The 23,721-nt window shown below is 33.4% G+C and overlaps 2 pseudogenes; both read right to left on the bottom strand.

Annotated features, from left to right (window-relative positions):
- Positions 1–3,425: 3,425 nt before the first annotated feature.
- Positions 3,426–4,618, bottom strand: LOC101710839 (vacuole membrane protein 1-like; annotated as a pseudogene).
- Positions 4,619–12,126: 7,508 nt separating this feature from the next.
- The window catches only part of LOC106009600 (DCN1-like protein 1), a 51,475-nt pseudogene continuing 39,880 nt past the window's right edge, over positions 12,127–23,721 (bottom strand).

Genomic DNA, 23,721 nt, shown 5'->3' with positions numbered 1-23,721 from the left:
TATTGTATTATTTCTCTGGTGTGAGAAATTGAAAGGGCAAATAAAGACCAAAATGTATAATAGATATTGGGAAATTGAAAGAATGTGTTCAATAGTGAAGGGGAACCAGGAAGGGGGGAGGGGGGATTGAAAGTAAAGGAAAAGAAAAAAAAAGGAGAAGATGGAAACCAAGCTTTTGTAAAAAAAGGAGGGGAAGAAGGGTTGAAGGGAGGGGAAGGGATTGGGGAAAACAAAGAATCAAGACATATTATGCACAGGTATAAATCCCTTCTGATGAATATGATCATTGTGTATATCTAAAATGTACCAATATAATTAATTTCAAAAATATACATGCGTAAGCACCACAAAAGAAATGTTTATTTATATTTCTTCAACTTCCACATCACTTGCTGCATATTTTTCCTTCATTATTGTACTAATGCTGTTTTTAGTTAAATTTTACTAATAGCTATTACACATTTTGGTTTTATTTATCTAATTCTAGACATTTCAAAACTGCCAGGAGACTAAGATATTATTTCAAATTGAAACAGGCATTATAGAATTTTCTTATGTAAAATACTTCTTTTTGTGATGATTAACCTTTCCATTTTGTTTAGAAGGAAAATATACTATATTTCAGGTGTTTTGACATTGTTGGGAAGCTAAGTTCAGACATTAACAATAAATACTAACAACTAAATTTGGTTGGATAAATATAAAAATGAGTGTATTTCTGTTTTATATAGGTGAAAAGCGAAACTACAGACTGATAACATTGGCAAATCTCTGTATTTGTAAGTAAAAATATTCCTTTAATTTTTAAAAATTCTCTATTATATTATTATTCTAATTGAGCTATAATTTCAATAGGAAGTATATGGAATAACTTAAAACAATGTATTTCATGATGTACATTTAGTTCCTATTTTATGTAATGTAAGTTTTCTAATGTAAATTATAAGTTAAAGAAAACAACTGCAAATACTTTAAGTTCAGAAATTAGATACTACTACAATTGTAAATAGTATTAAATCTATTAAATATAATGATAATAAAATTCAAACATTTTTGAGTTATTTTGCATGAGAGTGAAACCAAACACCAAAAAATGTCTATAGATTTAGACACAACATGCAATACTTTGGTAAAGGAATTTGTTGACAGTTTCATAGATTGTAAGATGGAGCCAGAATTTGAATTTGCATTTGTCAGATTCCAGATCTATCAGATTACATGTTAATTGTGAAATTATTTGCTTCTTGTTTCTAATAAATTATGTATTGCAATAGTAATAGCACTTTTAGTGAAATCAGGGATTGTAGAGAACAAAGTTTTTAATATTTCTTTGTGTAAATGATCTTATTATGTTTTCTCTTCTTATGTTCCTTAAAAATTTACAAATGTTCAAAACTGTCATTTATTAATATAAATTATTTGTTAGGATTTCTGAGACTATAAATAGTTCATAGAAAAATTAAAAACTAAAAAATTATAAAATGTGTAATATCTAAAACTTCTGTGTGACCAGAGATTTAGCTCAATGGTGCCACCGCTTGCCTTGCAAGCACAAGGTCCTTAGTTTGATCCCCAGTACCAAAAAAAAAAGACTTCTGTGATGTGTTTCACTTCACTTATGGTTGCATGAAGGAAATGGTCATAAATTCTCTGGTGGCAATTAAAGGGATTTTGAATGTATTTTATTATTTAATTCACCTCAGTCACATAGAAATAAAAAATAAAAGTGTTAATTTTTCAGCAAAATAAAAATTTTACACAAAATGAGGGGAAATGCAGCTGTTTAAGTCTGTTTAAATTATCTTCTCACTTACATTTCTACATAGAAAGTATTTTCAGACAAAGGCAAACACACCAGATTAATTTATTTTCCTCTTCATCTCTGAGTGTGTAGTATGTACTAAAATGTTTTTTTTCTATTTTTTATAAGACAGTTTTATTTCTAGGGGTGAAAGTAAAATCTAGATCTCTCCAGATTGTCACAGAGAGTCATTTCAGTAGTTCATTTACTTTTATTGACTTTTAATGTTTCCTACTGAGATATTTCCTGGCTGGTATTCTTAAAATAGTAGTAAATGTCTTCATCCTTGGTCATTCCTGAAAAGGTAAAATATGGCCTTTTATTTTCCTCTTTAGAATTTATCATTTTTCTATATTTCCTGTAAACTCAAACCATGTTTCATTTAAAATTTCTGAAATTCTACAATATATTTTCTGTAAGTTCTCCTTTGTCCAAATCCACCTGGGAGAAACCCATATTGTAAATATATAAAACGTTTTATTGTGTATATAGACACATATACACACATTTAAAATAGATATGCTTTTTAAAAATTTAATACATGTTTTGTGTTTGTTTAAGTAACATAAAAGTCTTTGGACATTAGCTTTAGACTAATTATATTGATAATTACTGAAGACAGACTGCTGCTGGTTCTGGTATTGAAAATGTAGTGGTACAAGAGGAGGTAATTGCAATGAAATCAACAATGGAAAAAGAAACAAGAAAGTAGATGTTGTATTGTTTTAGCTAGATAACTTCCACAAAAATCCCAAAGATTTCTCATTTGCAAACTTCTTTTATTAAGACCTATTTTATTGATAAACAAAACGTAAAGCAAGTTACTAGAACCAAGGGCTATTCAAGTTATGTTTAAAATAATCTGTCTTCAATAAGGAGACTTCAAGGTGTTTTTTTTTCCTTTAAGTTTATTGGTATATTTTAGGTATAAAATAGAGTTACATTCATCATTGGACTCTTGTACCTTTACATGATGTATCTTTGTTCTATTTTTTTCCCTTCCCCTGCCCTCCATTCACCCCCTCTACCCCTCCTTATTTACAAAGACTTTGTTTCCATTTTTTTCCCTATACTGTCTCAGAATTTAAAGATAAATTTCCCCAGAGGGTGTGCAATGCATCATAAAATGGCGTTTTTCTGAGGGTGGAAGGGGAAGGACTGGGCAGGATGGCATATTAAATTGTACCATGATAGACATGCAAGACTGTTATCCAATCTATAGAATTTATATAGATTTTGATGACTTAGCAAACAAAGCAATCATTTGTGACAAGCCTAAAAAACTTGACATATTTAACATACTTAGGAACATTTGGTGTGGCAGGAATTGTCTAATTGTACCGTATAGGCCTTTTGTAAGTAACAGAAGGCCAGTTCCTAGTAAGTTTGTGGCTGAACATCACACTCCAGCCTCATGAAACACAGGGTGGGTTTAACCAAGGTGGACACCTCACCTTAACACGTGCAGGAAAGGCGTGTCAGTGCAAAAGGGGAACTAAACTGCTTTTGGGACATCTTTAAAAATGATTTCGGTTGGAAAAGGGAATTTTCCTTCCTGATGTGGAGTCCTCTGAATTTAAGGCAGAACCCATCAATTACAACTGCTGCAGCTAAAAAAAGCTTTTCACTTAGTCTTCTCTTCTGAGTTCAACCGCTGCTGAATTCGTTTGGCATAACTCTGTGCAATGGAGTTAATGATAGACAGGACAAAGTAACACCCCATCACAACCATCAACTTCTCAAATATCCAGGACAGCCAGGTTTTTCCCTGGGGCGCACCCTCCTCACTCCTGTGGTGCAGCTTTTGCCACTGGGCATCAAGGTATTCCTGGAAGGTCTTCTGCAGAGATGGACCTATGCTGGGGACAGCACCAATGAAAGCCACCATATGCTCCATGATGTGCTTGCTAAACGTTGTAATAACAAAGATTTTCTGGATTTGCATTTTAATTATTGCTTTTCCAATCAGGGTTGCATCATAGAAGGTCCAAAAAGGTACAAGAAAATGTCCACGTTATTCCAGGAAGATCAAATAGAGGATTTGGAATAGCAGCACAGGCCAATATTCCAAAAAAATCCAACCTTCTGTATGAGTCTCTGAACCGCCAGTTTAACTCATGAGGGAAAGTCTTGTGCAGACTCTGCTTTTTCCAGCATCTCTTCAAATTCCTGATACAGGCCAGGTGAGCTGGCCATGAAATACAGAGGCAGCTCTCTGATTACTATAACAATACCACACATGCAGGCCTCAATCCTAACTTTCGAGATGATACTCCACAAGGAAATGGTTTCCTCTGTGCCCTCTTCATCTGGACAAATAATCTTATCAGCATAGGGTGGTTCAGGGAAATTAACTGAATTGCATTCATAAACAGCTACTGTAACTGAAGCTATATGTGGGACCAAATAAAGTAGAAAAGTTTGCAGCCCTGTTCCAAGCCCCACAGAAGACAAAATTCCCAAGCCTATCCAGTAGGCATATAGAAGAAATCGTTTCTTTATATGTTGCAGATACTGTTGATGTGCCCCTTCAACATAATATGTAGCTACAAGCACAGTAAGCAGCAGTAAAAAAGACACCACAATGTTTGATGATGCCATAGTTTTGAGGTTCATTCTTTTAAGACTACAAGGATTTCCACAGAAAAATTCTGCAAGGTAATGAAAGGTTGTCTCCACAGGACAATATTTTGTCTTTCTTCCTGAACCCTCCTCTTCTTTTCATTCACTGAAGAGGGGTCTGTGAAATTTCCATTGTGTTGGTCTTTGTTCATTGCTACATGTCTCTGGTCACATTTTTTTTCCATTCTCTGCCATTTATCAGTAACTCTTGAGAAGCTGCTCAGTCCCCAGCTTCTCTGGATCTCAGGATCCCAGAACTGACCCATAATAGATTTGTACATACAGGCTGACTGTCCCTTACCTGAAATTCTTGGGATCAGAAGTGCTTCAGATTTTGGGTTGAAATCCACTTGATCTGCCAAGAGGATAGCTACCCCTGCTCTTTTTCAGGTTCCTATGGCATGGAATGTTGTTTTCTACCCTTTAACTTTCAGTCTATGAGTTTCTTTTTAAATTAAGTGTGTTTCTTGTATGGAGAATATAGTTGGATCTTACTTCTTGACCCATTCTCCCAATCTATTTCTTTTGATTGGTGAATTGAGACTATTAACATTGATGGTTATAACTGATACATGTTGACTTATCATTGTCATGACTTTTTCTTTTTGTTAGATTCTCTACCTTTTCATTTAATTTCTTGTTATGCCCAATGGATTCATTCTGCTGGGCTTCCTGGGGTTGTGATCTAGGTTGTATTTTCCTAGTATATTGTCTAAAATTTTTTGGAGTGCTGGTTTGGTATTCATGAAATTCCTAAGGTGCTCTTTGTCATGAAAGTATCTTATTTCTCGATCAATTTTGAAAGATAATTTTGCCGGGTACATCAATCTGGGTTGGAGGCTGTTTTCCTTTAGGGCTTGAAATATGTCACTCCAAGCTCTTCTTGCCTAGAGGGTTTGTATTGAGAAGGCTGCTATGATTCTGATGGGCTTTCCTTTTTATGTGATTTATTTCTTTTCTCTAACTGCTTGTAGAATTTTGTTCTTCTGTTGGGTTTCTGGAATCTTAACAATTATATGTCTATGTGTAGATTTTTTTTTGATCATGGCTAATTGGAGTCCTATATGCCTCACTTATCTGCACATCAAGTTCTTTCCCCCTGCTTGGGAAGTTTTTTGCCATCAGTTCTGTGAAAAGTTTTTTTTTAATGTCATCTGCACTCTCTCCTGTTTCTTCATTGACTCTGATCAGTCTTACATTATTCTTTGCATAGTGTAGCAGGTGTTGAATTGATTTCTTGTTGTCCCTTACTATTTTAAAGAAATTTTTCTTTTCCTGGTCCCTAATTGCGATCTTATCTTCTATATCTGAAATTCTGTCCTCACATTGGCTCATTCTGCTGTGTATACTTTCAATGGAAATTTTAATCTCCTGGAAATCTGTTTGTATCTGTTTAATGAATTCCATTTGTTTCCTATGTTGGCATTCCATCATGTTCCTCAGCTCCTCTATTTTTTTAATGTGTGTCCACTCTAGATTTATTAACCATTTCTTGCACTATGGGGACAATCTCTGCTGTTATCTGAGAAATTATTTCTGATTTCATTTTTTCCAGATCCTCTTTTGTTACCAGTTCTGGGAGTCCAGGTGGTTAAGTATCAGATTGTTCCATCTCGTTTCACTTTGAAGTTGCCTTAGGTGATCTGGAAGTCTGGTTTTGAGACTTGTTTATGTGTCTTCTCATTTCAACAGATGCAGCCTGCTGTGCCTTTGTTGAGGCAACTTTTTGCTCACTCAGTGGTCTTTAATTCTCAGCAAGCCACAGAGCTGTCTTTTCTCTGCTGCTCACCAGTACACTAATTGCTGAGCTCAGAAAGGTGGCCTTTTGGATCCCTGAGCTGACCTGTTGTCTGAGTAGGCTTCTGGATGGGGTCTGTGCACACTTGGGATGGTATCTAGGTGTGGCACTGGCTAGGGCCCCTATGTAGCTGATGTCTGGGAGGGCATTTGGCTGGGGGCCGTGCACCCCAGATCCTGTTGTGTGAGCAAGATTCTGGCTCGGGTCACACACACTTACTGATGGTACTGGAGCAAACTTCTGGCTGTTGCTTCTGTGCCTATGCAGCTCTTTTCCAGCTGGGGCCTTGACTTGGGCTAGTGTACCCCAGCTTCTGGGTTCAGGGGAGAGCCCTGACTGGGATCTGATTGCAGCCACACTGCTCTAGTCCACACTGCTGTTCCCCCAACTAAGGTGGATTGGCGTGCCTTTATTGCAGAGATATTCTTCACTTTTCCAGTGGGGTTAATTTTCATCAATGGGCCTCAAAGAGGCCCTCTTTCTGTTGTTCACTTCTGCTCTATCTCTCAAGCTCAGAATAATGTCCTTTATGAACCTGCAACTCTGCAGTGTGGTAATGGCTCGGCACAGCCGGGGTAGGGGTTGTGTGCTGGTGCTCTCTTGGCTCACCTCCTTGGCACCCAGGATGATGATATGGTGGCCCAAGAGGCTCACCTCCTTGGTGCTCAACTTCAAGTTTTTTAACAAATTGCATGAGACACGATTAAAGTATACCTTCAAAAAATTTCACTTGATACTTAAATTACTATAATTTTCTCAGTTTTCATCTATGTAAGCAAAAATACTTAAAAGTAATAAGAAATATTAAGAAAGTACAACCCATGAACAGTTTTGGTGAGTTATACAAAACAAACCTTTCTTTGAAAATATTAAAAGTAGAACTTTCTGATGATCTAGCAGTCCTAAATGGGATACATATCCAAAATAAACGAAATCAGTATCTCAAAAAGGCATCTCTACTACCAAGTTCATTTCAGCATTTTTGGCAAAGACCATGGAAAAAAAATCCTATGTGTGTATGTGTCATTCATTTGTTGAATGGATAAAGAAAATGTAGACATTATATAGAACTTAATGCTTTTTAGGCATTAAAAAGAATAAAATCCTCTTACTTGCAACAGTGTGTATGTAATAGGAGAACATTATCTTAAGTGAAATAAGTCAGGTACAGAGAAATAAGTGCCACATTATCTTTCTCATATGTGAAATCTAAAAATTTTGATCTCACACAAGTTGAGAGAAGAATGATGGTAGCGCAGGCTAGAATTAGAAGGTTTGGGAGGGATGGAGAAATGTGGTCCAGTGGGTTTTAAATTACAGCTATATAGGGCCAGGGATTTAGCTCAGTGGTTCTGCCACCTGCCTCACAAATGCAAGGTCCTGAGTTCAATCCTCAATACCAAAAAATACCAAAACAAAACCAAAAACCCAGCAAGATACGAGTAAAGTCTGCCATGCTATTTTCCTCCAGGGTGACTGTTACAAACAGTTATACACTGTATATCTTAAAAAGCTAAGAGAAAGGATTTTGAAAGTTTTCATCATAAAGAAATAATAAATGTTCAAGGATATAGACTTATTCACCCTGATGTAAACTTTGTCATGTATACATGTATTGAAAATTCACATGATATTCTATAAACATGTACAATTTTAAAGTTTTTATTTATAAGTTTAAATTTTTCTTAATATTCTTAATTATAGCAAAGGCTTTCACTTCCAGGAATAGTGATTCCACTTAATTTTACTTACTTTTGGAATGAAGGATAAATTTAAAACCTGGATATTAAAGAAAAATCTTAAAAAGTGAGGATAGAAGGATAAAGTAAGACTGTGGCGATTCCTTGGAGTTCAGTGAAAACATGGAGGTGAGTTTCCCCTATTTCCTTCATGCCTTCCATATATCAGACTTGGATTGGGGGAAGGAATCAACCTAGAATTAGCAATGAGAACTGACAAAAATAAACAAGGAAATAAACAAAAACAATCATTCTCTCCATTCAACTGACCAGGGAAGGTACAGTCTATACTGGTCTATCAAGATGAAGAATATTTAAGTAATCACTGACCTAACTCAACAGAAAAAATTTGGTCACCACTCCTACTTTCACCAGCAAAGATAAGAGTGAGGAGTTTACAGGTCCACCTTAGCTACAGCTGTAACAAGCTCACTCCACAACTCCGGCCCCTCTGAGAGTTGTTTTAAAGGTCCTGGGACACTTGGGTTTTTCATATCAGTAAAAAAATCACATGGATAATTTATTCTTCCCTTTTCCACTGGGCTGTTGTCCAAGAACCCTACCAGAGATTCAGAACTTTCGCCACTGTGTGGTAGTGTTCCGTCATGCACTCCCCTGTTGGGGTGTACCAGATGGGTTCAGTAATAAATTTTCCATATCCTTTGAAGCCAGAAAGTTATCAAGGAAGGCCTTATAGAGGGCCCCAAATCTCACCTCTATGTGACAGTAACAAAGAGATTCTACTCCAAATGTCAACCAGTTCTTTGTGGGGATCCAAGACATCTGCATCCACCTCAGTTACCAGGTCATGTCCTCTTTCATTGCTGTCATGATGTCAGAAAAGCACAGCTAAAAAAATGATTCAAATAAAACCAGGATTTCAAAATATGATATCCTAAAAGTTCAGTTTTCAATTGAAAATCACTCCTCATGTCTAGATCCAGAAAAATCTCAAACTGAATACATAACTATGCACAGTGTACTGATATTAATTTCTTCGTGTTTATATTATACCAAAATCATTTAAGACGAAGCCACTGGGGGAAACTGGTAACATACACAGGAGATCCCTCTGTACTATATTTGTAACTTTTTATGAATGAATACTTATATCCAAATAAAGTAATTTTAAAAAGATGACATGGTACATTCATAACAGAGATGATGGTCAGGAGAAATAACTGCTATTAACACAAAACTTTTGAAAAATATCTTTTAAATCTTCCTTGAATGTTGTGTTTCAAAAGGTAAATACCAACATGCCAATATGAGTGTTCTTTTTTTTTGGTACCGGGGATTGAACTCGGGACCTTCCACTTGTGCGGCAAGCACCGGAACCACACAGTTAAATCCCCGGCCCAATATGAATGTTCTAAGGACTAACTACATGTTGTAGAGAAAAGCCCAATAACAAACTAAACTTGTCATACCTCTGAGTTGCTAATGTAATTAGTTACTATTGCTGTCTCCTGACCTAAATGCTATTCACACACACTCAATTGCCTATTTTGTAGCACAACTGAAAAGTCTAGAAGATACATAATTATGATCAATATAGAATTATTTTTGTTCCTGGGAAATCTTGAATTGCTGCAAAATTGGGCCATACCAGAATATTTAAATATATTTCAAACTCCTATTTATGGTACATTAATACTCAATTACAAGTAATGTTTCCCTATATAACCACATAATTATTTGAGTTAGGTCAACAATTTATTTTTCCTAGCAATATGATATTAATTTTCAAAAGACAGTCTCTGTCACAATAAATAACTTCCAGAGACACTTCATTTTAATATTTCTATCTGCCTGACAGAGTTCTCTGCTGTTGACAGTTCATTTTTCTAGGATCAACAGTTTGTGCAAAAAGAGAGAAAAAAAAGAACATTATTCTCTCTGCACTACATGGTGAATAAATAAAATGTCAAATGTAGTGAGCACTTTTCTAACCTTAATGTGCTTAAATTTTTGTATCTTAGACCATATAAATATGTCTTGTATTTTTTTACTAACAAGGTTGTCTCTGAATTACAAACTACACACATAAGAACTAAAAATTACTTTTGAAAATTTGAAAATACTTTAGCAGGTACCTTTCTATTATCTTTTTCTTTAAGATTTTGCCTTTAAAAGAAAAATCTGTAAAACCCAAGGCACTAGGCCACAACCAATATCAGAATTTTATGAAAACAATTTATAATGGAGAAAAAATAGGGTCTCATTTCAAAACACAGCATACTTGAAATAATCTGAAAATGATATTGTAACTCAAAATCTTCAAGACAGGAAATAAAAGTACATATATTTTTATATCTTTTTAAAATTTTTCGTAGTTGAAATTCCTCTTCATATGTACAAAAATGAAATCAGGAAATACTGAAAAGAGCAGGATTCTTCTCTTTTTGTTTTCTTTCAATAACTAATTCTAATAACCTGAATAGAAATTTTCAAATTTTTCTTTTGGTAAAATTTCATTCTTGAATTACAAGTTATGACTGGAATATTAATAAAATATCTCATCAATTTCAAAATTATGTAAATAAAAAGCAATTTTAATAAGTCATTGTTTCTTGAAATCATTTCTGCATCAGCATAAAATGAACTGTTATTCTGAAGTGCAGTCCTTTATTGATATCAATACTAGACCCTAAAGAGTACCTGGATATACCAGGCAAAAGCTGTTCCTAGTAAAGATCATGGTCATCCAAAACTTGAAGTTCAGCATTTTTAAACTTGCCTTACAGAAATGTGTAAGAAAGCAATTAACCCTTCTTCACATGACAGTAAGTAAACAAAAATGAGCAATTTAGGCAAGAAAGCTGTTCATGGGTCCCCTAACCAAAAAAATAAAATCAAAAAACCAAAAACGGTGGGGGAGGAGTTCCGTGCAAGACAGGATTCTGCTTTGATGTGAAAACATAGCTAATGTGAGTAAAACAAAAACAGTAGAGACTAAATAATTTACAAAAATAGAAGCCAGATTGGTATTCTTTTATCAAGTATATGCTTGTTTGAAAATCTTTGATCCTGAAGTAAATATTTGGCAACCACAGTGATTAGCAGTTAAAGCAATTTCAACAAAATAATAAATCATCAAAAATGGACTACTTGTCTGAAAGAGCAGTACCTATATTATATAGATTGAACTTCATGGCTCATCACAACCATTTCCAAAATTTAATTCATACTATCCTTTCATAAATTAAGAGAATTTCATTTGTGTTCCATAGTGCAATGACCAAAAAGGAAGAAAAAAAAATAAAAACAAAAATAAATCCTCATGCCTAAATTTAGGATATTGTATTGTATAGCAATTAAAAACATTCAAAACAAATTAAATAGTTTAATTTATTTGATAGGCAAATGAGCATTTCAAAAGCATAATGAAATCCAATTATGTGGTGCATAATGTAGACAAGAGAAGAATCTAACATCACGCAGACATCTGCTAAATAAAAGCTCCCTGTAGGACCATTGGTGAGTGCAGACTACTTCTGTGGAACCTTTTTGAAACTGAGAGTCTAAAACACAATACATTTTTCAAGTAGGCACCAAGTTATCCTAAAAAATTTTCACCATGGTTGTTTTGACATTTCTCTCATCAGATATTATACTTACGTCAACAATACATGTGATTTGCCAGGAAAAAAAAATCCTTCCAAACCAAAACACCATTCCAGATCGCATACACTTAAATATGTCACTCTCATTGGAAGTGCTACCAGCATAGTCTTTGCAACTAGCCCAAAGCATATATTTAAGAAGTTTTTATAAATTGTTTGTGAATTTCATTATGTTTAATTCTTAATGCCAAACTAGAAGACAGTATTGTGCTTAATGCAAGAATGGAAACCTCAAAATAATCACCATAAAGCTTCTAAGACTTATGGGAGAATAAACTAGGATGGTTCACAAATATCAAGATGAAATCCACAACGTTGGAATTATAAATGTTTAGAGTGGCGCAGACTAGAAGACAAGCCCAAACCACCATTTGAAGAATGAAATATGATATGGTCCAAAATGTGTCCTTAAAGTTTTGTCTCTTAGTCTGAACAGTGAAGATTGATCTTCAGTTCAGTCCAGCCAGCAGAAATTGACCGTGCAATTTTCCGGTGTATTTATTGTACAGACTATGTACATTCTAGAAGGCTCTTTTAGTGTTACACTGTTGTACTTCTTGTCCCAGCAATTTGAGGGGGTGCAAATTCCACAAAGTCATCAATGAGAACAGAGCATGCTCCTCCTTTATCATGATTAGACATATCACCTGCAATCATTGTACTGAAGTCTAAAAGACGATTCCAAGTATCTTTTGGTATTGATCATTTATGATGTTCCAACAAAATTTTTTTCCATAAGTCTCAGAATTTAAATCTTCCATTAAGCACTAAGTTTCAGTAGGCAATGGCCATTTCTAGATCTAATCCTTTTTATCCTGGATTCTTTGCAAAATTAAAAATAAACTGGTAAAAATCCTTAAATTGTCCTGGTTCTTTCAATTCTTGTTCCATCTTGGGTATTTGACCCTTTAGCTTTTCAGTGTTGTCACATCCTAATTCTGTCATGCCATCCATGAACTCCTGCTTGGAGAACTCACACTATGTTGCTGCTGTGAACTTCCATGGAATGATCAAAACACTAAAGCTGGCTGGATCAAGTGCCAGGTCATCACAGAATTGCTGTATACCATCTATTCCAATTTTAATTTCATCTTGAGGATCTTTGTATCTATTGCATAATTTCTCTAACTTCTTCCTATCTAATGATCCCTTTACACTCTCCCATATACACAGTTCAGGATTTTGGAAAAAATTATCTGTTGCAACATTTAACTTCCAGTCATTTTGAGAAAGACAACTTACTGCAGTTTTTTCACTAGATTGTGTGAAGATCAAAAACTGTCAAACTTTATCCTTCTGAGATGATTTCAACTTGTTCGTGCTGGTGTCTTCCAGGCCTCTCCTCCATGTATCTTAATAAAAAGACTTAGTTAACCACAGTATAATTTTCTCACCTAATGTGTACAAAAGTTCCTTAACAATTTATATTCAGTTTAAATTTCAATTTCTGTGAAATTCCCAAAATATGTCTTATTGTTATTGATTCTCATTATGAGATACTATCTTAAATAATACCTTTGGAGAAATATCCACTCTGACAAAGTTAGAAAGCAAGTGTCTCATTAGCAGGACTTAATCTCTAAAATCATTGTTTCTTCTTCAACCACCAGTAGCTATTCCTTGCAGTTCTTTTCAGAGTCTATCTTTAGAAATATGCAATTTGTTCTTGAACTTGTGCAGTTCAGAACTTCACTTGCCAAGAGCCCCTAAAGGAATTATCAGAACTCTTTCTCTGTTATGCTTTCTTCTGTAGGCCTTGACCACAAATTGCAGCCATCTTAGCAAATCACTCTCTTTTTGGGCCCTTCTTCTACATTCAGCAATTTTCAAAAAAGCTTTATGAGCCAAGCATGGTCATGCATGCCCTTAATCCCAGCATGCGTAGGCTGAGGCAGGAAGATTGCTTTGAGTTCCAGGTCAGCCTGAACTACATAGTAAGATCCTCTTTAAAAAAATTACCTTTACTAAAAGCTAAATCATGGAGGCTGATTGATCCAGGCTGAAAAACGTATGTTGTATATTCTTTTCAAGACAGCTCATTCTTTGATGATGAATTATCTAGAGAGAAGGTCTTACAGTATGCTTAATATGAATTTTAAGAGGACAATATCCTCTCCCTGTTTCTGCTCTGGTAGGCCAGGGAGTTTCTATTCCTGTCAAATGTGTGTATTCTTATAGTCCTATCTTCCCAAGACTTGCAACACCCTACTGGTGCCTACAGTTTACACACATACATTTACTAGATGCTTGGTTGAAAACATATTTCTTAAAATTTACTTAATTAACGATGTGCTTACTTAATCACAGTTGTCAGTTTAAATTTAGTTGTGAGTTAGTTACAATATTCAATGTATATATATTATAATTATTTTGGCTATTGTATTAGAGGTGGAATTATAGAATATCATAGATCATTAACACAGGTGGACAAAGTATGATTCTGTGCTCTTAGCCATGGACATGCAGATAAGTTTTTGGAGAAAATATTATACTCAAAGTCATACACTACTAATTTTTCACACTGTGAAGTACACTAGTTTGATCTAATTTATATTTCAATTTTATCACTAATATTTTCTTAATTAAATTTATATACTCAGGGACAAATAATCTTTTGAAACAGCTGATAAAAGTTCCATAGCTGTTATTTGAAACTGATTATTAAATGCATATACATTTGATTTTTTAAAATTCACCTAAATAGAGTGATTGCTTAATTATTTGTAGGATTAAGGTTTGAGAGAAAGGTTAAAAAGTCTGAAAAGCCAGATTATGAAAGTTTAATAGCTACAAAATACATTACTAGTACATTACTATCACTGTACTATAATATTACAGCTAATGTATAATAAAATTTCATTTAGACTGTATATATATGTATATATATATGGTATATACATATATATGTTATATACCATATATATATATGGTAAAAACTAGTATTAATTTGCTGGGCATGATATTGCATGCCTGTTATCCTAGAATCCAGGAGATTGAGGCAAGAGGTTCTCCTCGAGTTTGAGGCTTACCCCCCTGAAATACATAGTGAGAATTTTTTCTCCAAAAAAGAAAAAAAAATAGTATTAATTTAATATTCTATATGCAATTAACTAACAGCAAGGTTAAATATTTTTATATGATGCAAGATAGCCACAGTAAATAGACTAAACAAGCAAATTATCTTAATGGAAATGACTATGAAATAAGTATTTCAGAATTTCTCTATAATGTATTAGCATGAACAGTAACTCATGCATAGATTACTCCTGCTGTTATGTGCTGAATTCCTCCCTCCAGATTCATACATTAAACCTCAGAGGGTTACCCTGGGGGTAGAGTCTGTAGAGGGGAAATGAGGTTAGCCATTAGAGCATTCTGATGTGTCTCTTTCTGAGAGGAAACTAGGACTCAGAGACCCCAGCTCTCCGCACACAAGGATGACTAAGTGACTAGGCAGCAAGAGTAAAGAAAGATATTCCAGGGAATATCAAACCTTCCAGCACTCTGATCATGTATGTCCAGCTTCCAGAACTATGAGATAATACATGCCTGTTCTTTAAGACACCTAGCTTGTGACATTTTGTTGCAGCAATCTTAGCTCTTTATGCAAATACTGTTTTCCAACAAGAAGTATTTGTGATATTTAAAATCATATAATAATTATAATAGAAATAGATTAGGATTTTCTGAAGATATTAGATGTGATAATAAAGGATGTAGTAGTGCAATGTATACATTTTTTCAGAACTGATGTAAAGAATACTGGTCTTCTGTATCCACTCTCTAGGTTTGTGATTTTAATTTATCAAATATTGTAACTTGCTTTTCAGAAGCCTGAAAAGTGTGTGCAATCTCTTATTGAATTACTCTAATATGGGCTCAAAATAATAAAAGAACTTATTTGATGTAACAATAAAAGTCAAATACATACAACTGTTGGGAAAGTTAATACTCGAAAACTGAAAGATGGGGAAGAAAACTTAACAAATTAAAATCTACACTGTGAATTGTATTCAAATATTGGGCCATGAAATATTTTTAAGAAATAAACATATATTCATTGACTTTTTCCCATTTTCATGTGAGTTGTTTATTTCTAACTTTGAAGTTAAGAAGTGTTCAAAACATTCTTGATGGAAATATTTTGTGATGTGTATGATGTATAAATATTTCCTAGTCTAAAAATTATCTTTATTCTTTTAACAATCTTACATAGGAATTTAAAAAAAAAATCTCAGGAATCTTGATTTATAATTTTTTTTTCTTTATTGTGCTGTGTCATGTTTAATAACTTATCCCCCAAGTCCAAAGAAATGTTTTTCCAAGATGCCTTTGTATGATTTCATCTGTATTACATTCTTGAATGGATGAAAATAGAGTTAAAGCAAAAAGACTAGTATTTACCACATGTGGAGGATGTGACTGCCAAAGTTTAGCAGGAGGAGTTTTCTGAGGTGACAGATCTGTTCTATATTCTCCTTGTGGTAATAATTAAGTCAATCTATGGTTAAAATTCATAGAACTACACAGCTCTATTTGAATGATAATTCTGGGAAAGCACAGCCAGGCATGGTGGTGAATGCCTGTAAACCCAGCATGCTGGAAGCTGAGGCAGAAGAATTACCCAGAATTCAAGGATAACTTGGGGTATATATAATGAATTTGAGGCCAGCCTGAAGTACATAGCAAGGCCTTGTTTCAAACCTCTTCCTCACAAAAAATAAATTAAAATGAAATTTGTTAAATTACAGAACCCACAAAAAAGCACCAATTTCATTCTCAGAGCTCAGTAGGTCTTAAATACCAATAAGTTTGGTGATAGATTTGTGAATTTGAATTATATAATGTAGAAATTCCAACTAATCTTGGTTACTAATTTGCAAAGCATGACTCATGAGCTATTCACAGAGTAGAAGGCAGTACTGCTATCATTTTCTCAATTATTTCCCTTGAGAAGCAACAACAAACATTTGTGCAAAAGTATTAGAAAAAAATCTATAAAAGGTAAGCTGGGATATATCCAGCTAATATAAGAGCAATCAAGTGTAACAATTATTCTCTTAGTTTATTTTGTGATTGGTTAAAAGACTAATAATCTTACATGGCAGCTTCAGTTCCTTTAAGCAAAGCCTAGAGCTACCACGCTTTACACAGTGGTGTACAGAGTGTATTAAAGTCTGTTCCAGTGGATTCAATTACTCATACTTGAAAAAAAAAGAGAACCCATAGAAACAAATGTTTGGTCGTTTATCTAGCTATTTATTCAGTATACGAACCAACCATAAATCTAGATTAGACCTGAAAATAATTTTCTTTATTGCCATTTGTAGTCTCCACTTTATTCTTTCTTTCTCTTTACTAATTTATCTTTCAGTTTTGGTTAATAATAAGATCAATGAGATTGTACACATAATACCTATAAAATAACTAAGAGCACATTAACCATGATCACTTTTTTCTGATTGCCGCTAGGCTATGGCTATAAATAGAGACTTTTTTATTAAGAATTATTTTAAATTTTCAAATTTGAAAAAGACTACATTCTTAACAATACCAGGGGAAAGTAGACAGAAATATTTCCAAGGATAAAGTAAATACAATGAACGAAAAATTCTGTGTCGGCAGATGCATAGAAGGTTTAAAATGTTTACTGTTTTGAATTCATTAGGGGTTAGACAGTGTTGCAAAAAATAGGCTTCTAGATATTAAGAAAGGCATTCGAAATTCAACAGCCCCAAACAGCCATGTTATTGAAACTACTCACATCATGCTTCTTTTATACAAAAATGACAATAATTTAAAAATTAATATGGATTTTGTAAAAGTGACTACTGATGAAAAGCAGGGAGCAGCTTTGGCAATCCTTGAACCAACTCATATCAGCAATTGGATGACCCCTTTATAATGACACAGAGAAAGTTAGCTATACAATGGCACATCTGTTTCTACCAGTCACTGAATTGATAATAATAAAGTTTTAAAAATCATCTCAACACACACAAACATGTGTTTGTGTATATATGTGTGTATATCATTGGTCTACTTTCTTTGGTCATGTTAGATCCTAATTAGATTCAGTACTATTTCATTTTATATTTGAGATAAAAAAGAAAATTATTTTTGTCTTTAAAAAAATTGAATGCTGAAAATAGACAAAATTTCAAGGTGGAGGGGAATGATGTGTTTTTGTTATTGTTTGTTTTGTTTTTAATCGTTTTTTTAATCTCACAGTACTAAGCAACCACTTTGTAAGGAAATTGTGTTTATTCTGACACCTCAAATATGAGAACGATCCAACCACATGCTGTGTAAGACTAAAATTATTCCAAAAGAGAAAAATTCTACATCCTTCTACCCATCTTTATGTTGGAGAATAGAAAAAGAGTATTTTTGGCTGAAACTAAGAATGTGTGAGTAATAGGAATCTAAGATGATGAAGAGAAATAATGAAGTTCAAAGTAAAATGTCTGAAAATAAAAATATGAAATTTAAGATACAATTTAAATATATTATTTTTCAAAAGAAAATAATTTCAGATTCCATTTCCATTAAAAGAAAATCCAGTGACTGATAAAGTTATGTTAACATGGGATAATGGGTTTTACAATATGATAAAATGATGGAAAGAGATTGAGAGACAATAAAAAGAAAGAAAGCAACATATATGAATTTTTTTTTTTGGTACTGGGAATCAAACTCAGGACTTTGCACTTGTGAGGCAGGCAGTGGCACCACTGAGCTAAACCCCCAGACCAACAATTTTATTCCCTAGTAACATACACAGAGCAGAAGTGAAAAATTAGTTGACTTCTTCCACAACTACATTTGCTACAAATTCCAGTGGGTCCTTGTCTTTTTTCGTTCTCCATAGTACAGACATTGAAGTGTTTTTCTAATTTGTCAAGATTTAAAAACAGACAGCAAGTTTTTTTTCATTTTATTATTAGAGTAGTGACTATTTTTAAGAACTATAAATATCAACTTGAATTCTAGCCAGCAATCAACATTAATAGATCTTATTTTACCCTGAATCAAAACATATAAATATTCTAGCAGCTTCTGTTTGGAGCTAATGCTCTTAGTCTACTATTTATTTTAATATGAAGTAGGTAGGTCAGATGTGGTTTAAAAAGTTTAAACCTTTGGCAAGGAATGTTATTTACATAAATGTAAGCTCTGTATTACAGCTTTTACAGTTAACCCAATACATGTGGGACACTAATGGCTTTGAAAAGCTCTATATTGAAAAAAATTAGGAGAGTATTTCACATTGGCTTTCATCCCCCTTCTTCCTCTTTTACATCACAAACATCATGAATAGTACATTTGGAACAGAGGACAAGGTGAAAGCAAAGACCTAAATAAGGAAATCTCTGCTGTAATACTAATGCATCTTCCTGTAAGAGTTGGTTGAACATAAGAAAGTCATTAGTCATAGGGACTTCATGCATGAAACAAAACATCATGATGGTGCAAGACAAACAGCAAGCGCCTTACAATCAGAAGGAAATATTTGTTTGTTTTCCAAATAATTACTCTGTTTCTAATAAACTATAATTTCCTAGATGATCATTTTACTTCCATGAACTGTGTCCTTTCTTGAAGGTAACAAGGATTTGAATGTATTCTACATATATGTTTTTATGAGAACAAATATAGAAAGTACACTGTGATCCTAAAGTATATAACAGCAGTATGTGATTTAATTTTAATTGAAAATAAATATATTGCAAATAATTTACCATTTTTACACATTGAAGATTCCTTTAAGTCAAAGACCAAGAGAGAATAATGAAACCCAAAGTAAATGCCCCAATACAAACACAAACAAAAACAATCATTGAATTCCCCCTAGTTCATGCCAATAAATTGTTTATGTTCCATTTTGTCTTTTGCAACAATAATCAGCTGCATCCCAGTTCCAAACCTTCCCTTATTTTTACCTTTCCCTATGAAAGTGGAACTGAACCCCTTACATCCTTTTCTGTTGTCACCTGACATTATTTTGTTCTGTCAATGCAGGATATTACAGGGAAGTTTCTCCCTATAATGAGATGTTTCCTGGTTTCTTCTACAATGTGACACCATTTGTAGTTATTCCAACAAATCCCATGGGCAGCCCTGTGAAAGGCATGCCAGAACTCAAAGCACCTTGTGAAATCATATCCCCACCCAGTGAATAAATATCCCATCCTCTCCAATATAGGGTGCATGTGTGTGTAGCCACTATTTTCAAATATGTTTCTTTCTTTAGTACAAATCTAAGTACCTACAAATCTAGAGATTGTGACTGCTTCCTATATCTACTATAGCTCTACTCTTAGCTCCTTGGGAGCTTATCTTCTGTTATTAGATAATAATTTATTCCATTAAAAAAATTTCCCAAAGGTATTATAGATAATGTGAAATGGAAGAAAAGGGGCAAAGGAGAAGGGGAAGTGGGAGGGGTGGGGGAAAGGAAAGAAGGGAATGGAATTAATATGAGAAAATGAAAAAATGGAAACAAAGTCTTTGTAAATAGGGAGGGATGGAGGAGTTGAAGGGAGGGCAGGGGAAGGGGGAAAAATAAGAACCAAGAGAGATTATGTAAAGGTGCAAATTTCCAATGATGAATGTCATTATATTGTATACCTAAAATGTACCAATAAAATAAAATTTAAAAAAATAATTAAAAATTTCCCATTCAGACCTTCTGTGATGGCAAGCACCTTAAATCCCAGAATTCTAGAGGCAGAGGAAGGAGAATAACAATTTCCAGGCCAACCTGGGAAGTTTAATGAGATCCTGCCTACAAAACAAAACCAAACCAGAAATTTCCTATTCTAATTCATAGTACAATTTCAGAGAATGGACTGGACACTGACTGACACCTTTTCATACTCAACATTAACAATACAAAATATAATTTAAACTTTGAATTCTGAGCAAAGTAACCTCTACAACATAGAATTTTACAAATCTGATTATGGTTCTTAAAATTGGACACAGCTTAAAATATACTGAATTTCAATGCATAAAAATAAATTTGTACTTCACAACATATTTCAAACACATCCACAGTGTATTGGAAAATTGCAGTGGAATATAGACACTTTCAATGAGCTAAAAACAATGAACAAAACAAAGAGTGAGAAAAGTTTGGATCCTATTTTTTAGAAAGATTTATGTGTAATTTTTGTGGTTGTATAATTTTCACCAAGAATGGATTTACTGAGTTATTTTTACATATTATGTTTTTGTATATAATATGCATTATACATGTATATCTATTAAATAAAATTTGTGTCCTCAGTAACTTTTAAATAGCTGTCATCCTATATAAAATATTTCCTTTTCAATTCTCACACCATGTTCACTAATTTATTATTGTTTTACCTTTTCAGCAAATGATAATTAGAAATTATTAATTTTCTGAAACTAAATGATGAAAATTGGCATTTATCTTTGTGCTAAGCTTTTCAAAGTACTAATAACTGATAACAATACCAATGACTTGACTCCCTGGGCTTCAAACACATTTTTTCCGACACAGAGCAGTGTGCATGAGTAGTACACATGAAAATTTTGGTTCTGTTCATAGTTGTTCTTTTTGTATTACTATATTACTGTGTTATATTTTTAATATATAAAATGAATTGAATTTAATGTATTCTTATTTAAATACTTATTTATACTTAGATATACATATTAAGAAATAATTTTCTTAATCTTTTTGGGAGATTTATGAAATTTCAAGGTGAATAATATGTGGGAATATCCATATGTTTTACAAATTTTTATTTATATGAAAGTAATAAAGTTTTATATGGAGAAAAAAGATCTATTTATATCCTACAGTAGGTTGTAAGATGAGAATACTCTCTACCTGACAAATCAATGGAAGTGAGTTGTTAATACTTAAAGAATGAGTTTTCTACTTTATCAAGGTTCTGACTTTCTTTTGAGGCACTGAAACACCCAAAGTCCAAAGAAAAAACTCCTATTCTGTGTACATACAGTTATGTATTATATATTTAATATGCAACATATGTATATATATTACAAATTAATCTGAGATGTTTTATTTTCACTACTATCCAATATATGTGTGTATGAAGAAGCAAAAAAGGTAAATATTAACATTTTCAAAAAGATTTTCATACTGAATATACTAGTATATGCTTGTTCCAAACATTTATACTCATAGCAATATGGTAAAGATATACATATATATATATATATATATGCTAAATTTACATACAACTTGTTATTATAAGGTATACAAACATTATTTTATATATACAGATTTTATTTATTTATTTATTTATTGATACTGGGGATCAAACTCAGGACCTGTGCTTGCGAGGCAGGTGCAGGAACCACTTAGCTAAACCCCGGCCCCATACATATTTTAAATATGTATGTTGCTTGCAACAATAGCCACCAAACTGATAGCAATTACCTCTGGGATTTTTGGTTACCAGTAACTTATCAAATAGTTAAACCAACAGGTTTTTATTCTACTTACAGAATAAGGATGTGAAGAAAAATTTGTGCTTTCTTACACTCATGTTAGATTTCTAGGCTTAAATTTTTTTCCTTATTTGACATGCAATATTCCACAAGAAATTATTTCAGTTTTGAATATAAGCTAACAGTTATGCTACAGCATAGAGATTTGTGTTATATGCAATGTTTATATTGTGGTCTCAAAGAAATAATCAATGATACTAATTTTTAGAACATCAAGATTGATACTAAATATATGTAATATATGGACTATGGGATTTAATATTTGGTCTGCTGGATTTTTGTCTTGGTTTGTTCCTACTCATTTCTATCCCCCTCTTTGCACCTTTTGGAAAGAAAATGTTTATCTTGTGTCTTGGGCTGGCAGCTAAGAGTTTGCCTTAAATCTCAGAAGAGACTTGGAACTTGGACTTTTCAGCAATGCTGAAATTATTAGGACTTTGGCAACTCTTAGAGATTGACTAAATGTCTTTTGCATAAAGCTATGTGCATAAGGCTTTGAGGGGTAGGGAAGAATGTTATGGCTTGTGTCTGGATGGACCCTGAAATCTTCATGAGGTCATACATGGGGGGTTAATCAGAAGAGGCTGGATTTAAAGTTTGTGATGCTGGGAATAATTATGTGAGGCCTGGATCAAGGATGTATGATTACTAAATCACTCTACTGATTGGTTTGGTATGGTTCTGTGTAGGATTAAGGCTGCCCCACAATGGGAGTGAATGTTGCCTGCCCTAAGGGCAGGAATCCTGGATAGAATATGACAGATAGAAAGAGGGCTGCTGTGGTCTCTTCCTTCTTCACTGCTTTTGCTGCCTTCTGGCTATGATGAACTGCTTGTCCTTTGCAATGCCCATCTGCCATTACATGCTGCCCTGGAGCCAACCAACTATGCACTGAAAGATCTATAACTTATGGGCTACAATAAACCTTTCCTCCTTTAACTTTTGGTGTCTGCAATCAGAAAACTAACACAGATACCATCTATAATTTGGCTTTTATCACTTGTTTTTATCATTTTAACAGCAACAGTACATTATATATATATATATATGTGTGTGTGTGTGTGTATATATATACACATATATATACTACATATAACAATTTATAGATTTAAATGTCAGCACAAATTCAGTAAGTAATTTTTATTTTTATTTTTTGATTTCTTGGCCTTAATAATTTTTCTAAAATCTTGTCACTCTCTAAGAAAATTTTACATAACTATATGCATAGTTTTTGAGTAAACACTGAGAGATGTTTATGTATCTAGGAAAGATTTCCTACTTCTTAAAAATGATAAATAAATAAAATGTATAATTCATCACACAAGTCAAAATCTAAATATCAAAAACAAAGGCTCAAGAATAATGATAGATGACTTATGAATATCAGAAAAAAATCAGCAAAGAGTTGACATATGAGGTGGCATTTTAAGATTTGAATGAATGACATTAGCAACTAGCAAAAAAGCTGGAAGGAGGTGTGAATGCTACTTAAATGGTTTAGATTTTATTGAGAGGTAAGTGAAGATTCTATAAAATAAACTGGAAAGTGTTACAACCAAAACATCATTTCTGGGAGATGAATTTGATACTGATATAGAGTACAGTCTGGTGGAGAAAAAGAGT

This window comes from Heterocephalus glaber, unplaced genomic scaffold (genome assembly GCF_053883595.1).
Source record: "Heterocephalus glaber isolate CG9 unplaced genomic scaffold, H.glaber_assembly_v1.0 deba00001504, whole genome shotgun sequence".
Classification (NCBI taxonomy): Eukaryota; Metazoa; Chordata; class Mammalia; order Rodentia; family Bathyergidae; genus Heterocephalus; species Heterocephalus glaber.
This window is presented reverse-complemented; position numbering and strand designations above follow the sequence as displayed.